Raw genomic sequence first — 16,112 nt, 5'->3', positions numbered from 1 at the left:
AGGTTTTCTCCAAGCACATTACAAACTTTCTAAAGCAAAAACAAAGAGAAAAATTATAAAAACAGCAAGAGAAAAGCTTCTAGTCATCTGTAAATGAAACTTCATCAGATTAACAGCAGATTTTTAAGCAGAAAGCTTACAGGCCAGGAGAGAAAAATATACTGCCTGCCACAGATACTATATCTAGCAAAATTATCCTTTATTTAAAAAAGGAGAAATGAAGTATTTCCCAGAGAAACAATAGCTGAGGGAATTCTCAGTGACAGATCGATCCTAAAAGAAATGCTCAAACAAGTCCTAAACCTGGAAGTGAAAAGATGACATTTACTATCATGAAAACACACAGAAGGATAACACTCACTGATAAGCCAAACATGCACATGAGGAAGAGAAAGGACTCAAATGGTACCACGTAAGAAAACCACCAAACCACAATGACAAATAGTAAGAAAAAGAAAGTAACCAAGAATATATAAAATAACGAGAAAACAATTAACAATATGACAGGAACAAAATCTCACAGGTCAGTAATAACCTTGAATGTAAACAAATTACATTCAGCTTTACTTTCACACCTCTTTCTCTCCTTTCCAGGTAACATTAAGGCAGAGAAAACATCTTCCGTAACATTTTAGATTCAAGGGAATGAGGTATACCACTAGTCTGTGATCCCATACCTCACATAAAATAAAAAATTAACTCAGAATAAAACATAGACCGAAATGTAAGAGCTAACACTACGAAATATCTCTAAAAACTAGAAGAAAATCTTTGTTGCTTTGAGTTAGGCAAAGATTTCTTAGGTCACAGAAGGCACACACCATTAAAGAAAATATTGGTGGCCGGGCGGGGTGGCTCAAGCCTGTAATCCCAGCACTTTGGGAGGCCGAGGCGGGTGGATCACGAGGTCAAAAGATCCAGATCATCCTGGTCAACATGGTGAAACCCCGTCTCTACTAAAAATACAAAAAAACTAGCTGGGCGTGGTGGCACATGCCTATAATCCCAGCTACCTAGGAGGCTGAGGCAGAAGAATTGCCTGAGCCCAGGAGGCGGAGGTTGTGGTAAGCCGAGATCGCGCCATTGCACTCCAGCCTGGGTAACAAGAGCGAAACTCCGTCTCAAAAAAAAAAAAAAAAAAAAAAGGTATATTTATTTAACTTCATCCTTTGGGAAATCAAAATCAAAATCACAGTGAGATACCACCACGTTTCTAGTAGAATGGCTAAAATCAAAGAAGGGCAATACCAAGTTCTGTGAGAATATGGGAGAATGTGCAAGTGTAAAATGGTACAGACACTTTGGAAAACAGTTGGGTAATTTCTTGAAATATTGCACATACTTCTAAGATGTAATTCAGTTATTCTGCTCCTAGATATTTACCCAAGATAATGAAAACATAGCAAATGCTTACAGCAGCTTTATTCACAATCACCAAAAAGTGGATACAACCCAAATATCCACTAGCTGGTGAAGGATAAAGAAATTGTGATATATCCATACAATGGAATAATATTCAGCAATAAAAAATAATCTACTGATACAATCAACAACATGAATGAACGTCAAAAGCATTATGCCGGTGAAAAGAAGACAGACAGGAAAGGCTATACATTGTATGATTCCTCTTATAATATCCTGGAAAGGCAAACCCGTACGGCATAAAGCAGATAAGGAGATGCCACAGGATGGCAGAGATGAAGATATTGACATCCAAGGTGCCACATAAGGGAATGGAGGGGGGATGGCAGAAATCTGTATCTTGATAATGAAGTTGGTTACATGACTATAAACATTGAAAACTCAATATTCATGCTAAAAAGGAAATACGTGGAGAGTAAAAGAATTGGGCAGCTTAGAATTTGTAAAGACAAAGATTGTTCTGAAGAAATAATAATTTAATACAACATATGGAGTTTCACAGATAGAAAATTTCAAAAAACAGTTAAGAGATAATTAGGGTAACAGATAATAGTGTAACAGATAGCCAATAGAAATTCCAAAAGGAAATAATACACAATGTTGAAAGAAAATTGCTATCAAATAGCTAGCTAAATTATCATTCAAATGCAATGAAAAAATACATTTTCAATGAAATTAAAAAATTGACTAATTTACCCCTAATAGATCACCCTGATAATACTAAATGAAGAAAACTGAACCAGAAGAAAGGAGTGAAATGCAAAAATAATATCAGGCATAGAAATTGGTAAGCATGTGGGTAAGTCTAAATAATAATCTAGTATATAAAATAATTACTATTTTGTAGTGTAAAGCATATTAGAAACAAAATACTAGACTATAGTCACATGTAAAATGGAAGTAAAGATTTAATCCAAGTGAAACCATTTAAATATTCTTTCATTTTGGGGAAGAGGCTAGAGTCATTTTTAATTTAATTCACTGAAGTATGCTTCTTCAGATTTTCACTGACAGTATAGAGAAGAGTATATACATATCAAATAAGTAGAAGACCAAAAGCAAATTAAAGCCAAATCAAACCACTGGTTGTTACAGGTGCTGAGGGAAAGGAGACTCTCCCTAAGTCTCCATTCTCCAATGCTCCCTTAAGAACAGTTAGGAGTAACAGTAGGCTTAGAGGGCCACACTCAGTAGTCTCCATTATTAGTTATCCAGGTGCTAAATTCTTGCTGGTAAAAAGTAAGGAGAAGTTGTTGGGTGGAAATTCCAAGTAAGCTCTTTAAATCAGTGTTCCATAGAAATATAAAGTGAGCCGCAAATGGAAATTTTATATGTAATTTAAATTTTTCTAGTAGCTACCTTTAAAAAGTAAAAAGAGGGCCGGGCACGGTGGCTCAAGCCTGTAATCCCAGCACTTCGGGAGGCCGAGGTGGGTGGATCACGAGGTCAGGAGATCGAGACCATCCTGGTCAACATGGTGAAACCCCATCTCTACTAAAAATACGAAGAATTAGCTGGGCATGGTGGCGCCTGCCTGTAATCCCAGCTACTCAGGAGGCTGAGGCAGAAGAATTGCCTGAACCCAGCAGGCAGAGGTTGCGGTGAGCCGATATCACGCCATTGCACTCCAGCCCGAGTAACAAGAGCGAAACTCTGTCTCAAAAAAAAAAAAAAAAAAAAAAAAAAAAAAAAAAGTAAAAAGAGGTTAAATTCTTTTTTTAAAATTTAATTATAGAGACAGGATCTTGTTCCGTCACCTAGGCTCAAGTGCAGTGGCCCTATCACAGCTCACGGCAGCCTTGAAGTCCTTAGCCTCAAGCAATCTTCCCGCCTCAATCTTTCAAAGTGCTAGGATTACAGGTTTGAGCCACCATGCCTAGGCTATTAATTTTAAAAATGCACTTTACATAAACCAATATATCCAAAATATTATTTCACATGTAATCAGTATAATAAAGTGTTGAGATAACTTCCATATTTTTTGTATGAACTCTTGAAATTCTGGTGTGCATTTGACACTTTCAGCATACTTCAGTTCAGGCTATCCCCATTTCGAAAGCTCAACAACCACATGCAGCTGGTGGCTACCATATTAGGGAGCACAGTTTTAAATGGACATGTATTTTGTGTTCTTCTGCCCATCTTTCTTTTTCTGAAATGCAACACATTTGTGTTGGCTGGAATTTCAGCAACTCTCCTAGACTATGAGTTTTCCTTGAGGTCAGAAGCTATGGAAGCTGAATTTTGGATGCCTGTGTAATCCACTTAGCAGCCATGGGCTGCCAAAGTCTGGATTTCTTTTACATGGCTATAATAATATCAGACAATACAAACTATGCCAAAAGTCATTCGTAATGATGAAAAAGGACAATAGATAATGACAGGAAGATAGGAAGACCGTCCAGTATATTGGTAAAGGGCATGTTTTTAGGAACCATAATATTTAGGTACAAATCCTGATGTTGCCAGGTACTGAGAACTTGGATAAGTTATTTAAGCTCTCCAAACTTAAACTCTTTCCTCAACCATAAAATTGGGACAATAATACCTCTCTCAGAGTTATTGTAATGACTAAAATAAATTAATGATTGTAACATATTTAGATTATATGTGTTTCACAGTAATTACTTTGTAATAGTCAGCTCTTATTAAATCATTAGGAAAATATAATAATTCTAAACTTGTAAACACTTAACAATGTAAACTTCAAATATATAAAGCAAAATTGGCAAGATCATGCAAGTGGTTGATATAGCCACATGCCTAGTTCAAGAGTTTGATACATCCCCCAATGGCTGACAAATAGAGCAGACAAACAAAAGAATGGGGAAAAAATATCAATAAATAAATGTGATTAATCTGCCTTTGATAACCTTTAAATTTGGTGGCCTTCAAATTTTAAACTGGGCTTCTTGACAGCTATTACAAATATGAAAACATATCATTTTGAAAAATTTTTATTACTGGGAAAAGGGAACACTATTTTCTTAGGTTTACTATGCTACTTATATTTGAGGAATTATGATAAAAAACAACTATGACTCAATTTTTTAGTTTCCTCCCATTTCATTCACAAAGGATGTTTTTAAAATCCATATTTTAACATAAATTATTAATTGTGTGATGTATACATCACATAAACAAAGTTTCTGGTAGCAAATTTTTTTTTTTTTTTTTTTTTTGAGATGGAGTCTTGCTCTATAGCTGAGGGTGGAGTACAGTAGCTCAATCTCGGCTAACTACAACCTCTGCCTCACAGGTTCAAGCGATCCTCCTGCCTCAGCCTCCTGAGTAGCTGGGCTTACAGGCACCTGACACCATACCCAGCTATTTTTTTGTATTTTTAGTAGAGATAGGGGTTTCATGTTGACCAGGCTAGTCTCAAACTCCTGTCTAGTGATCCGCCTGCCTCAGCCTCCCAAAGTGCTGGGATTAACAGTGTGAGCCACCGCGCCCAGCCTACAAATTCTTATTTCACTTTGTATATCTTCTAGTAAAACAGAATAAGCCAATGATTAAGTGATGCTTCCTTTGGAGGCTGAAGAATGTCCTCTCCAGTGGGAGACTTCCAGCATCGTCCTTTCTCACCCTCGAAGGCAGCTATTTCCTTGGTTTATCTCCCACTGACACAACAGCAGGTGGAAATAAACTCAAACTTCTGAAGTCTTAAAACTGTTGCAAAGATTCCTATTTATACCTGCATTAGTTTAGGTGGTTTTTTTTCTCCCTTAACTCTTAACTATCTTTCAAAACTGTAACTTTTTTTAGCTTCAGTAAGATAGGTTGCAACATTTTTGAAGAATCAAATTGAACAGGATTTGTTATGTTTAAAAAAGCATTGGCTAAGTATTATTTAGACTAGAGCCTGAGAGATGGAAAAAGAAACAAAATTCAACTCGAACTTACTAAACAATCTCAATCTTACAGAAACTCCAGGCAACTAAAATACCCTCTGGAGAGCAACTTTTCATGCTTAGGAAGAAGTTATTTACTTCACGCAGGAAAGTACTTTGCTGCAACAGGGGGCCCTGGCTCACCATAATATTGGGGTTGGCCTATCATGGGACTACAGTTAAAATATTTTTATGCTCTCGATTTATTTTCTCTCACATCTGGATTAAGAATAATTTTTCTAGACCTGAATTATGGAAAATTTCTCTTGTCAAATCTGCATGCCATGTACTTGACGGTAAACATTTTAGTCTAATTGCAAAATTGACCAGTGGGAAAGCTAATTATTTAAGGTGTGGGTCCAAAGTAGAATTTCTCCACCTTTAGGTAAACCACAAACACATATCTCTGAGAACTTGAAGTGCTGGACTCTACTGCAAAGCAAAGAGCCATTTCCTGCTGGGGGCTGCCCCTGGGGAGACTCATGTCTTTGGCTTGGGGTTGTTTCCACAGACTAGGATCTTTTTTTCCTGGATGTGGGGGTCCTCTTAAACACAGGGGAATTGTGGTGACCCTTTCAGGTTGCACAAGGAATTGAGTGCCTCCTTTCAGTTTCGCTCATATCCCCTAAACATTGCCATAACAAGCAATCCATTCTCTTGCTAAGGGCTTCTTTGGCAATGCCTTAGGGTAAGCTATTGCTGAACTGCCTCCTGTCTATACCCCCAAGATTGCTAGAGCCAAGAAAGCAGAAGAGAGGCATTGCCTTTTAGCTTTGTGCCATGCGCTTTTACAGTTCTGCCTTGTTCTTGTTTTTCTACTGGGCAGAAATTAAGAGTTCTGATTGTCCCTAAATAGTCTTACCCAAGTTGAAACTTTAATGGCAAAAAAAATAAACCAAAAGTCACAAATATACTAATATAGAAATATTTTTGCTTTTATTAAAAAAAAAAAAAAACAACAAAAAAAAAAAAACGACAGTGCCAAACACCCAAGCGCAGTGGTTCACACCTGTAATCCCAGCACTTTGGGAGGCGAAGGTGGGAGGGATCACCCGAGGTCAGGAGTTCAAGATTAGCCTGGCCAACATGAAGAAACCCTGCCTCTATTAAAAATACAAAAATTAGCTGCATGTGGTGGTGTGTGTCTGTAATCTCAACTATTTGGGAGCTGAGGCAAGAGAATCCTCTGAATCCAGGAGGCAGAAGTTGCAGTGAGCTGAGATCACACCACCCACCACACTCGAGCCTGGGCAACAGAGACTCCATCAATCAATCAATCAATCAATCAATCAATAAAATAATGACAGCACCAATGCAGATAGCAAATAGGAATATTTATCAAAAATAGATTTCAACTGTACCATATGTGGAATGAAACTCTACATATTATTCAATATATATCCATTAGGCAAATATGATGTACTAGTTCTGTGTTAGGCACAAAGACTGTAAAAATAAATAACGAGTGGTCCTTTTCTGAAAATATTTACTCTGTCTCCTGTGAAATAGATAAGGGATAAGACAGACATGTAGTAACTAATTGTAATGCAATACATATGCTATTAAAACTCAGAGAAACAGTACATTCTGACTACAAAACCATACATTTTCATAGGAAAGACAATATTTGATGTAATTAAGTTCACTCTTCTGGACCCACAAGAAAGAGAAAAGCACTGTTTCTAGGAAGTGAAGATAGTATGAAAAAAAAAGCAACCAAAATATCAAAATAGCATGGAATCTATTCCTGCTCATGGAATAAGTATCTATTCTCCAAAGAACAACAGAAATGGGCAAAGATTTGAACAGACACTTCATCAGAGAAGGGACAATTACAAAGGAGAACCAGTAAATTTGAGGGATGACGGATATGTTCATTATGTTGATTGTGGTACAAGTTTCACAAGTATATACATCTGTTAAAGCATGTCAAACTGTACTCTTTAAACATGTGTAGTTTATTTTCTGTCATCTATACCTCAATAAATCTGTAAAAAACAAAAATGAAGTGAGAAAATGACTGAGTCTACTTCATGATTTTACATTTAGCCTGGGAGGAAATTTATATACTGTAAAAACATCATTAAAATGAAAATAGATATTTGATCAACAACTGATATGATTTTTTGAAACATGTTCATTCAACACATATGCATTAAGTGCCTATAGATGGCAAAAGTGCCAGGTATGACTAGAGCCAGACATACAGTGGAGAACAAGATAGGGTGCCCCAACCTTTATACAATTTAGTCAGATTAGCATATAATACAGAAGCTTAAGGTACAAGCTTTAGAGTTTTAAATTCTAAGAATTCCTCAAAAGTCTTCAACTTCTCTTCGGTCACGATTGGGTCACAGAGTTAATTCACAAGCGGCATAGTCAGAATTAAAACTCCATCCCCTCTCTGTTGCCACTGAGTATTATGAGATTCAATCAGAAAGACTAAAACAGAATTGAAATGTATTAACTCTCTTACTATGGATTTAATGTTATTTTTAAGAGCTTTAGTGAGGAATACGTGACAAAAAATTGTATATATTTAAGGTGTCTAACTGTGGTGTTTTCATATACATTGAAACATTGTGAAATGTTTACATATACATTGTGAAATGAGTACAATTGAGCTAATTAACATATTCACCAAATCATAGGATTCAATGTTATTTAAAGCCCTATTCATATGGCACCTAAAATCCTTTTAACATGCACCACCTTGGGACAATTGAGTCAAATAATTTTTGTTTTGTTTTGATATAGGGTCTGGCTCTGTTGCCCAGGCTGGAGTGCAGTGGCATGATCTTGTCTCACTGCAACCTCTACCTCCCAGACTCAAGCAATCCTCCTGCCTCAGCCTCCCAAGTAGCTAGCAGTAAAGTCGTGAACCACTATGCCTGGCTATTTTTTTTAAAATTTTTTTGTAGAGATGGTGTTTAACTATATTGCCCAGGCTGGTCTGCAACTCTTCAACTCAAGCAATCTGCCCACCTCATTCTCCCAAAGTGCTGGGATTACAGACATCAGACATGAGCCACTGTGCCCAGCCAAGCCAAATGCTCTTTAGGGCTCCTTATGGCTCCAATATCTTAAAATAATGTTCTGGTGTTTTTGTTCATGCAAAGGCAGAGGGTGGCCCACTGCAATTGTCCTGGTCTTTTTTATACTGCTGAGAAAAACTATCATGTTCTTGTCAGGTTCTAGGATATATTTGGGTCCTAATAGGCACACGAATGGTAGTCCTCATCTTTTTTCTGCTATACGTTCATGGGGGTTCAGGGTGGGTATGTGGGTATGGGCAGTAGAGTGAGTGGCAATAAGAGATTCCAGGCTGGTTTAGTTCTCTCTTGGTGAGCAAAATGCAATAGAGAAGAACTGGTTGCTAAATAGGAGTAGCCTGGTGAGCAATGCATGAAGCAAGGTGGCTCCTTTTAAGTTCCTGGGCAGGGTGTTCACACCCATTGTTTGTTGTTGGGTGTATACTGGTCTGTTTTCACATGGCTATAAAGAATACCACCTGCAAATTGGATTTAGTATATACTGCTTGGGCGATGGGTGCATCAAAATCTCACAAATCACCACTTAAGAACTTACTCATGAAACCAAATACTACCTGTTCCCCAAAAACCTATGGAAATAAAAAATTAATAAAATGAAATAATTTAAAATGAAAAAAAAAAAAACAATACCACTTGAGACAGGGTAATTTTAAAAAGAAAGAGGTTTAATTGACTCACAGTTCTGCCTGGCTAGGGAGGCCTTAGGAAACTTACAGTTGTGGCAGAAAGGGAAGCAGGTACCTTCTGCACAAGACAGCAAGAGAGAGAAGAGCTGGGGAAACTGCCGCTTATAAAACCATCAGATCTTGTGAGAACTCATTCATTAGCATGAGACCAGCATGGGGAAAGCCATCCTCATGATTCAATCACCTCCCACAAGGTCCCTTCCCCGACACATGGGGATTACAATTTGATTACAAGTCCAGATGAGATTTGGGTGGGGACATAGACAAACCATGTCAGTGGACCCTACTTTCTAGCATTACTTTCAGTGATGGAGAGTCTCCAGCAACTGGGCCAAATCCAAAATTGTTACTTCTGTAACCCAGCAACTTTCACAGCGCATGAGGTAATTGCGTAGTAAAAGGTTTGAGTCTCCTTGTAAAGATTCAAAGTTATCTTCAAAGTTTGTGTGCAGAGTACAGAGGAAGGATGATCCCTCTGGGTTGTAATTAAGTTAGCTACACACATACATACAACAGTGACAGCCTTAATTACCATTTGTTTTTATTTCCAAGAGTGCTGCTGCTTGGGACACTGGTCAGCCACAAAGAAATGGAACAAAATCGGCTTTAGAGAATGCCACTCATGTACCAAAGCCATTATCCTCCTTTCTTTCTCTTGACAGTTTCAGGATCAGTACATGGGTTCTGTGACTTTCTACCTTTAAGGCAGAGGTTCTAATAGCAACACTATCAACAATGTAAGCAGTTTCATTATCTGTTTGGGGGACTGCCCTGTGCGTTATAGAATGTTTGGCAGCATCCGTGGTCTCTACCTGCTAGATCCTAGTAGCACCACCTCACTGGTTATGACAACCAAAAATGTCTCCAGACACTGCCAAATGTTTCCTAGGGGACAAAATCAGCCTACTTGAAAACCACTACCTTAAGGTAACTTTATTTTAGGATCCTGAGTAAAGGCAACTCTAGTCTGTTTCATAGATCTTTACCATTTCAAATTCAAGAAGATAGGATTGGGTGTTAATTGGGCCTTCCTCCTTACTTGAATTTGCCTGTTTCCTTCCCAGTAGTCTGTATACCAGGAAAAAAAAAAGTGCTTATTTACTAAGTCAGACAAAAAAAGTCACATGCGTCTTTTTCCCTGGGGACAACAGCCCACTTCCCTTATATCTACAGAATTAAGAAGGGTTACTCAATATCTGCTCCAAAGTGGTGACTTTAACACAGAAAGAATGGTTGCTTTTACTAAGGATAAAAAGAAAACTAAAATAAACTCTGGTACAACACCTCATTTCATAATAATTTTGGGAGTATTACATTCCAGGTAGCATTTTTTTTTCAATTTGGCCCATTATAAATGAATTACATAGAGATGCATTTTTATTCTTGTTGTTGTTTTAATATTGTATCTTAGGAGGTTGAATACACTTTTTAAGATACACACTGGTGAGGTAAGTTTACTGCACTCTGCAGTGATTCTACTAATAACTTACCTAAATATTCTCCTATAATAATTGAATAAGGAGAGGTAAGTAAACAGAAGATGGCCTTTCTGTATTTCTTAAAACCAACTCTAGTATAACAAAGGTAGTAATTAAAATTCATTTTCTCTCCTCATCAAGACTGTGCTCAGCCCCTCTGCTGAGCCAGCCTTTGCAAAAGATGGCATTTTCTAATCAGTGATTGATAGCACCTAAGCTTTCAAGCAGGAGAATGTTCTCAGTGACCTCTACAAAGCTGAGGTACTGAGTTATGTTTCAAAAGCCTGACAGTGCCAAGATACCTTTAAGCTCGAGAGGTCTCCGGACCAACATTATCGGGGAATTGGTTGATGGTTTCAAAATGTAGATTAGCTCTGATGATGGATTGGAAGCTGCAGGAAGGAATTACAAAGCAACAGTACTTCTGACTTAAGAAGAGGCTTTCAGTTCTGTTTTTTTACTAATTGATCAGGTTGCTTTTATTGTCTGCAATTTTCTTTAAAGTGGCCCCAGAGGATTTTTTCAGAATTCCCAAATTCTGTCCTCGGTTACCATATCTTTTCTCTCCATCTCTATTTTCTCTTGGTATCCCCGTATACTCCGATCTCTTAAAATACCACCTCCCTCTTATATGCATGACTCCAAAATCTATCTCATCCTGGGATAAGACTGGGTCTTTAATTGCCTATCTCATTCTCTCAGATGTTTGGTACTACAAACTCAACTTGTCTAAAAGTAGCTCAACACCCTGCCTCCCAAATACCTTCCTCTCGGTGAATGTCATCATATGCTAGTCATCTATGCCCCAAACCAAGGTCTCATCTTCTTGTCATCACAGTATGAGGGGCCCCGATTCATCATCCAATCAAGGACAGTGTTCTCTGGATTCTCTTTCCTAAATGTCTTCCCAGGTTTTCCCACTGGCAATCTCGTTGCCACTTCAGCAGCAGTAGCAGCAGCATCTCTCATCTAGATTTTGCAATGGTATTTAAATTAGAGCTTCTGCTACAGCTGTCTAATTTTCTCATTTTTTGCATTGGTAGAGAAATTATATTAATGAAACACAGATATGATTGTGTCACTGCCCTGCTTTAATATTTAACGTTTGTTTTGACCACCAATGTAGACTTTGTCACTCACACGTAGTTGATGCAGCTCTTACTGACTTGAGGGAGAACTCTCTTGTCACCGATATTACATCTTCCATTTCCTGACTCTCACAAGGCTGGTTTTTCTCTCTGTTTTTTACAGTGCAGCTAGAGTTATATCTCTGCCTTTTTTTTTTCACTTATCATATAACCCCCAACTAAGTTCATCAGTTTTATTTTAAAACCTGTACTACATACCACTGTCCTCTTCCAAGAGCACTTCTCCAAGCATGTTAGAAATATTAACTCATTTACATTTAAAATAACCTAAAACCAATTTTTCAGCAACTAAGTTGAATGACACATGAGCAGCACTACACAGAAACACCCTCAAAAACAAAGTATTTTTACTGCAAGATATTATCCATTACCTCAGTAAGAGTTCTTTGCAACCCCGAGAGGTTGAATGATGTCAGGGCTTAATCTTGGGGCTCTAAATTCCCTCTTCCTTCCCTTTTTTATCTGGAAGGCTTCTGCTTTTTAACTATGTATTGAGGATACTGGAATCAGTGACTTAAAAACATGACGCAGTCATATATTTTCCAAACACTACTTTAAAAATAATACAGCATGTGATTTGGGGAGAGTAATTTAATCTCTCTGTACCTTGGTTTTGCTTTTAGAATACAGGATAAAGAATTGTTACCTATTTCATGGAGTTGTTTTGAGGCTTGAATGAATACATATACAATGCTAAAACAGTACCTGCCACATAGTAAAGCGTTCAATAAAAGTTAGCTATTATTTACTATCTTCCTGCATCCCCATATAGACCACAAGTTCTTTGAATTCTGAGAGCACAGGATAGTGTTTGGTACATACTAGGTGCCCCCAACATATTAGCATAATAACAGATAAAGAAGAATCAAAATAAGGATTGACTTCTAGGAATTAATGGAATTGAAGATGATTCTAATACAAAATGCTTTTTTCCTAAGGATTTCAAAACAGCATTCAAACAATATTTGATTTTCCTTGAATATGATGACGATAGATAATATTTCTATGGTAGGGAGAATATTATAGCTAGATTCAACCACAGAGAGATTATGTTACATTCCCGGAAACTAATGAAAGAATTTGAAGCAGCTATGTCTTTGGTAGACAGTGAGAACTCTCAACACGTTAAGTTGGTACAATTAGTCAGTCTTTATATATTTCATTTTTCTGGTTTTATCCCAGCCATTTTGTTAAGTGGCAATGGAAGAACCTTCAAAGACAATTACACAGAGCTCTGCAGAATTTTATAAGAGGCCTTTTAATCAGGTGCTTTGGAAAGCAAGTTGATCACATGACCTACTTCTCACAGGCATTTTCCATGTACTCAAATGCCATCAGAGCCTAGTTGTATGATAATGGCAAAAACAAACCAAACCAAACCAAAACAGTAGTGTTTCTTTCTACATTATAACAAATAGAACTACTGGGTGGGTGTGATTTCACTTGTCATCGGGTAAGTGTCCTCCATCACTGTCTCTCTGAGAGTCATGAAACCAAAACCAAAATTTAAAAAGAAGAGTAAAATCAATCCGTCATATTTCCAAAGTCTCTAATATTTGACAACACATAAACACCTGAGTTATGGTTAAAACTGTCCCCATTTTTAATCCTCATTTCTACCCAGAGATTGAACTCTGTATGGAAAACTCAACTATTACAAAAGCTGAATCAACAGTTAGTCATCAACAGAAAGTATAGTTACTTATTGAATTAGAGGAAGTCGTAGAGGGAGTGAGAAAACACTAGCCAGAGTCAATTGCTTTGTGTTTGGATTTTTCTGAATTTATACTAATGAAAAAAAGTGCTTCTGTCCAAAAGATCAATTCCAACACAAATAAAAATATTATCATACTAGTCTGAAAGAGATGCCCTCACTTTCAGTAAGGGCCTGGGAGGAGGAAGGTCCTTGGAGAATTATCTAGGAGTAGATGACATTCAATTTTGTTTGCAAAACATTCTTGACCTCATGTCCTCTATAAAAATAGTTTCTCTCAGTGCAGCTGAGAAAGCTGTGATTTTGCTGTCCAGTCCATCTAGACTGGCCTCCTTCATCATGCAGAAGATGTGCGTGGTTTAATTTCCAAGAATAAAAGAAAAAGGTGGCAAGCATAGCTGCCTCCCATTTCAATGAGTCAAATGCAGTGTACCCTGCTCCCCCGTTTTAAAGTTCCCAACCAAGAAAGCACATGATATCATTCAAGCTAAAAGTTTCTGAGTGTGCCGTAGACCCAGAGTATAAAAAATTTCTCTGTTCCTTGTCTTGTTTTACCCCCTTTCCCTACCCCTGACTTATTAGGTTCCACACTGCCTGGGAGCCCCGTGGTATCAAGCTGAACATTTTGATGTAATCCCACCACTGTTGCTGCAGCTATCTAAGCTCCAGGATTTATTAGTTGTGAACGTTCATTTTTGTTTTTACTGGTCCACTGCCAGTAAATAAGTCACCCAAACCATGGCTGAGTGTCATTTGATAGGAAAAGGCTGGGATCACAAGGAAGCCTTCTGTCTTTCAACCAAAAAAAAAAAAAAAAAAAAAAAGAAAAATGCTGAGGTAAGCAGTGTCAAACCCAGCTGCATCAACATGATGGTGGGGAGACAAATGAGAGCTTTCACTGCTGGATATGGGCACTAGCGAGCAAAGGGCTCTGAAATACCTCCTCCAACCCAGAAACAGTTCAAGTTGTGGAACCTGCAAAGGACTATTTTTTTCAAACTGCTAGCTTCAATAAGAAAAATTCTCTGTCCAACTCATCCTTTCCAGCTTATAAACACAGCTCATCTGAACACTAGGATGAAATCTCCTGAAATACACACACATACACATGCATGCACATGTATATGAACATATGTGCACACACGTAGGGGCATGGGGCAGGGAGACCAGAGGTGGGATGGAGGTTTGTAGGGGCCTATAGGGGACCCAGGGTGGGAGCAGTGGAGGAGGAGGAGGAGGAGGAGGAGGAGAGGGAGGAGAAGGAGGTCTGAGCCTGAGACAGGGACTGCTTTCTCACCCCAGGCCCCGCCAGTTCCCTGTGACTGTTGCCTGGGCGATGGCTGGGGGATTATCAGGAATGCTTGGAGACGGTATCCCTCTTTTGGACTCAAGGATGGAGCCGAAGGGGGTGGATGGCTTTTCTCTTTCTGTTTCTTCTTTTCATATTCAGCAGATTAGAGCCCCGGGTTGCTGTGGCGACGACACGGAGGAGGGCTCTGCACACCTGCACAACAAACGGGAGCCCGCCAACGTGGACTTAGGCAGTCCTGGGGGGCAGTTTTTTGCTGTGAGAAACACAACACCACCACCAAAAGAGAAGGGGAGAGAAAAAGAGGAAGATGGAGGAGGGGGAGAAACCAAGGAGAGAGAAAAGGAAGCAAACGCACTACCAGTTCAAGCGATGGCGGCGTGGCTCTCGAACCAGGAAAATGGTATCCCCAGCACCCTTGAGGAAGTAACCTCCTGAGGCTGTTTAGGAAGGACAGGAGGTAGGAAGATGGGGGCCACATCCTTTAGACCAACCAACTGCACACACCATGGAGGAACGAAATCATAACAGGAAGAGCTTCAAAGCTACAATTCTCATTAACAAACACTGTAGATGACTAAATGGAAAGTGACTCTCTGAGTATCAAGAACTAAAAGATTTGCCAGTTTTACGTACTGATTTTCCAAAGGAAAGGAGTACGTTATAATGCGGGGTGGGGAGTGGTGCGTGGAAATAACATTATGCTCTTTCTTTTAAAACTCACCGAAAGAAAGAGAGAGAGGAGAACGGGGAGGGGGAAACCGATGAGCTCCAAAGTCGAGTGTAGTTCTTTGGAATGCTCTGGCATGGCTCCAGCCTCTGCTAATGAAGAAGTCAGCTCCACACAGTGTCCCGGCCTCACCTCTCCCAGACAACCCAGGCTCTGCCTTCAGTCTGCTCTTTCCTTCATCCGCCTCCTCCTCTTCCCGTCTTGTGATTGCTTTCTGCATTATTGTCTCTGTTTCCATTAGCAAAACATCCCAGTGCATTAGCCTGTCCAAAGTACTTTACAGTGACAATATTTACAGAAGGTTAAATAAAATATGTATAGAGAGATTAATAGTGACTATGCAATAGACCTTTTGAACTTTGAGCATGCTGGGTTTATGTGTTTTTTAAGTTGGATTCTCCAGGCTGCTTCAGTTATTTTAATATCTCTCAAACAATCCACTTAAAGAGAAAGATGATTAGAGGAAAGCGGTCTCTCATTTTAAAAGTTTTTTTCTCTCTCTCTTTTTTTAGGCAATGTGATTAGCAGGCAGTGGGCCTTGTGATTTTCACTTTTAGTGTGACTGAAACGAAGAGCATTTCCTTGGGGCAACTGTATCCCACCAGACTCAGATGAGAAAATCAACTGTCCCATCAGCACATACACAGGCAACACTTGCTGAGTCTTTACAGATCCTCAC

The sequence above is a fragment of the Saimiri boliviensis genome, chromosome 2 (assembly GCF_048565385.1).
Source record: "Saimiri boliviensis isolate mSaiBol1 chromosome 2, mSaiBol1.pri, whole genome shotgun sequence".
NCBI classification, from domain to species: domain Eukaryota; kingdom Metazoa; phylum Chordata; class Mammalia; order Primates; family Cebidae; genus Saimiri; species Saimiri boliviensis.
This window is presented reverse-complemented; position numbering follows the sequence as displayed.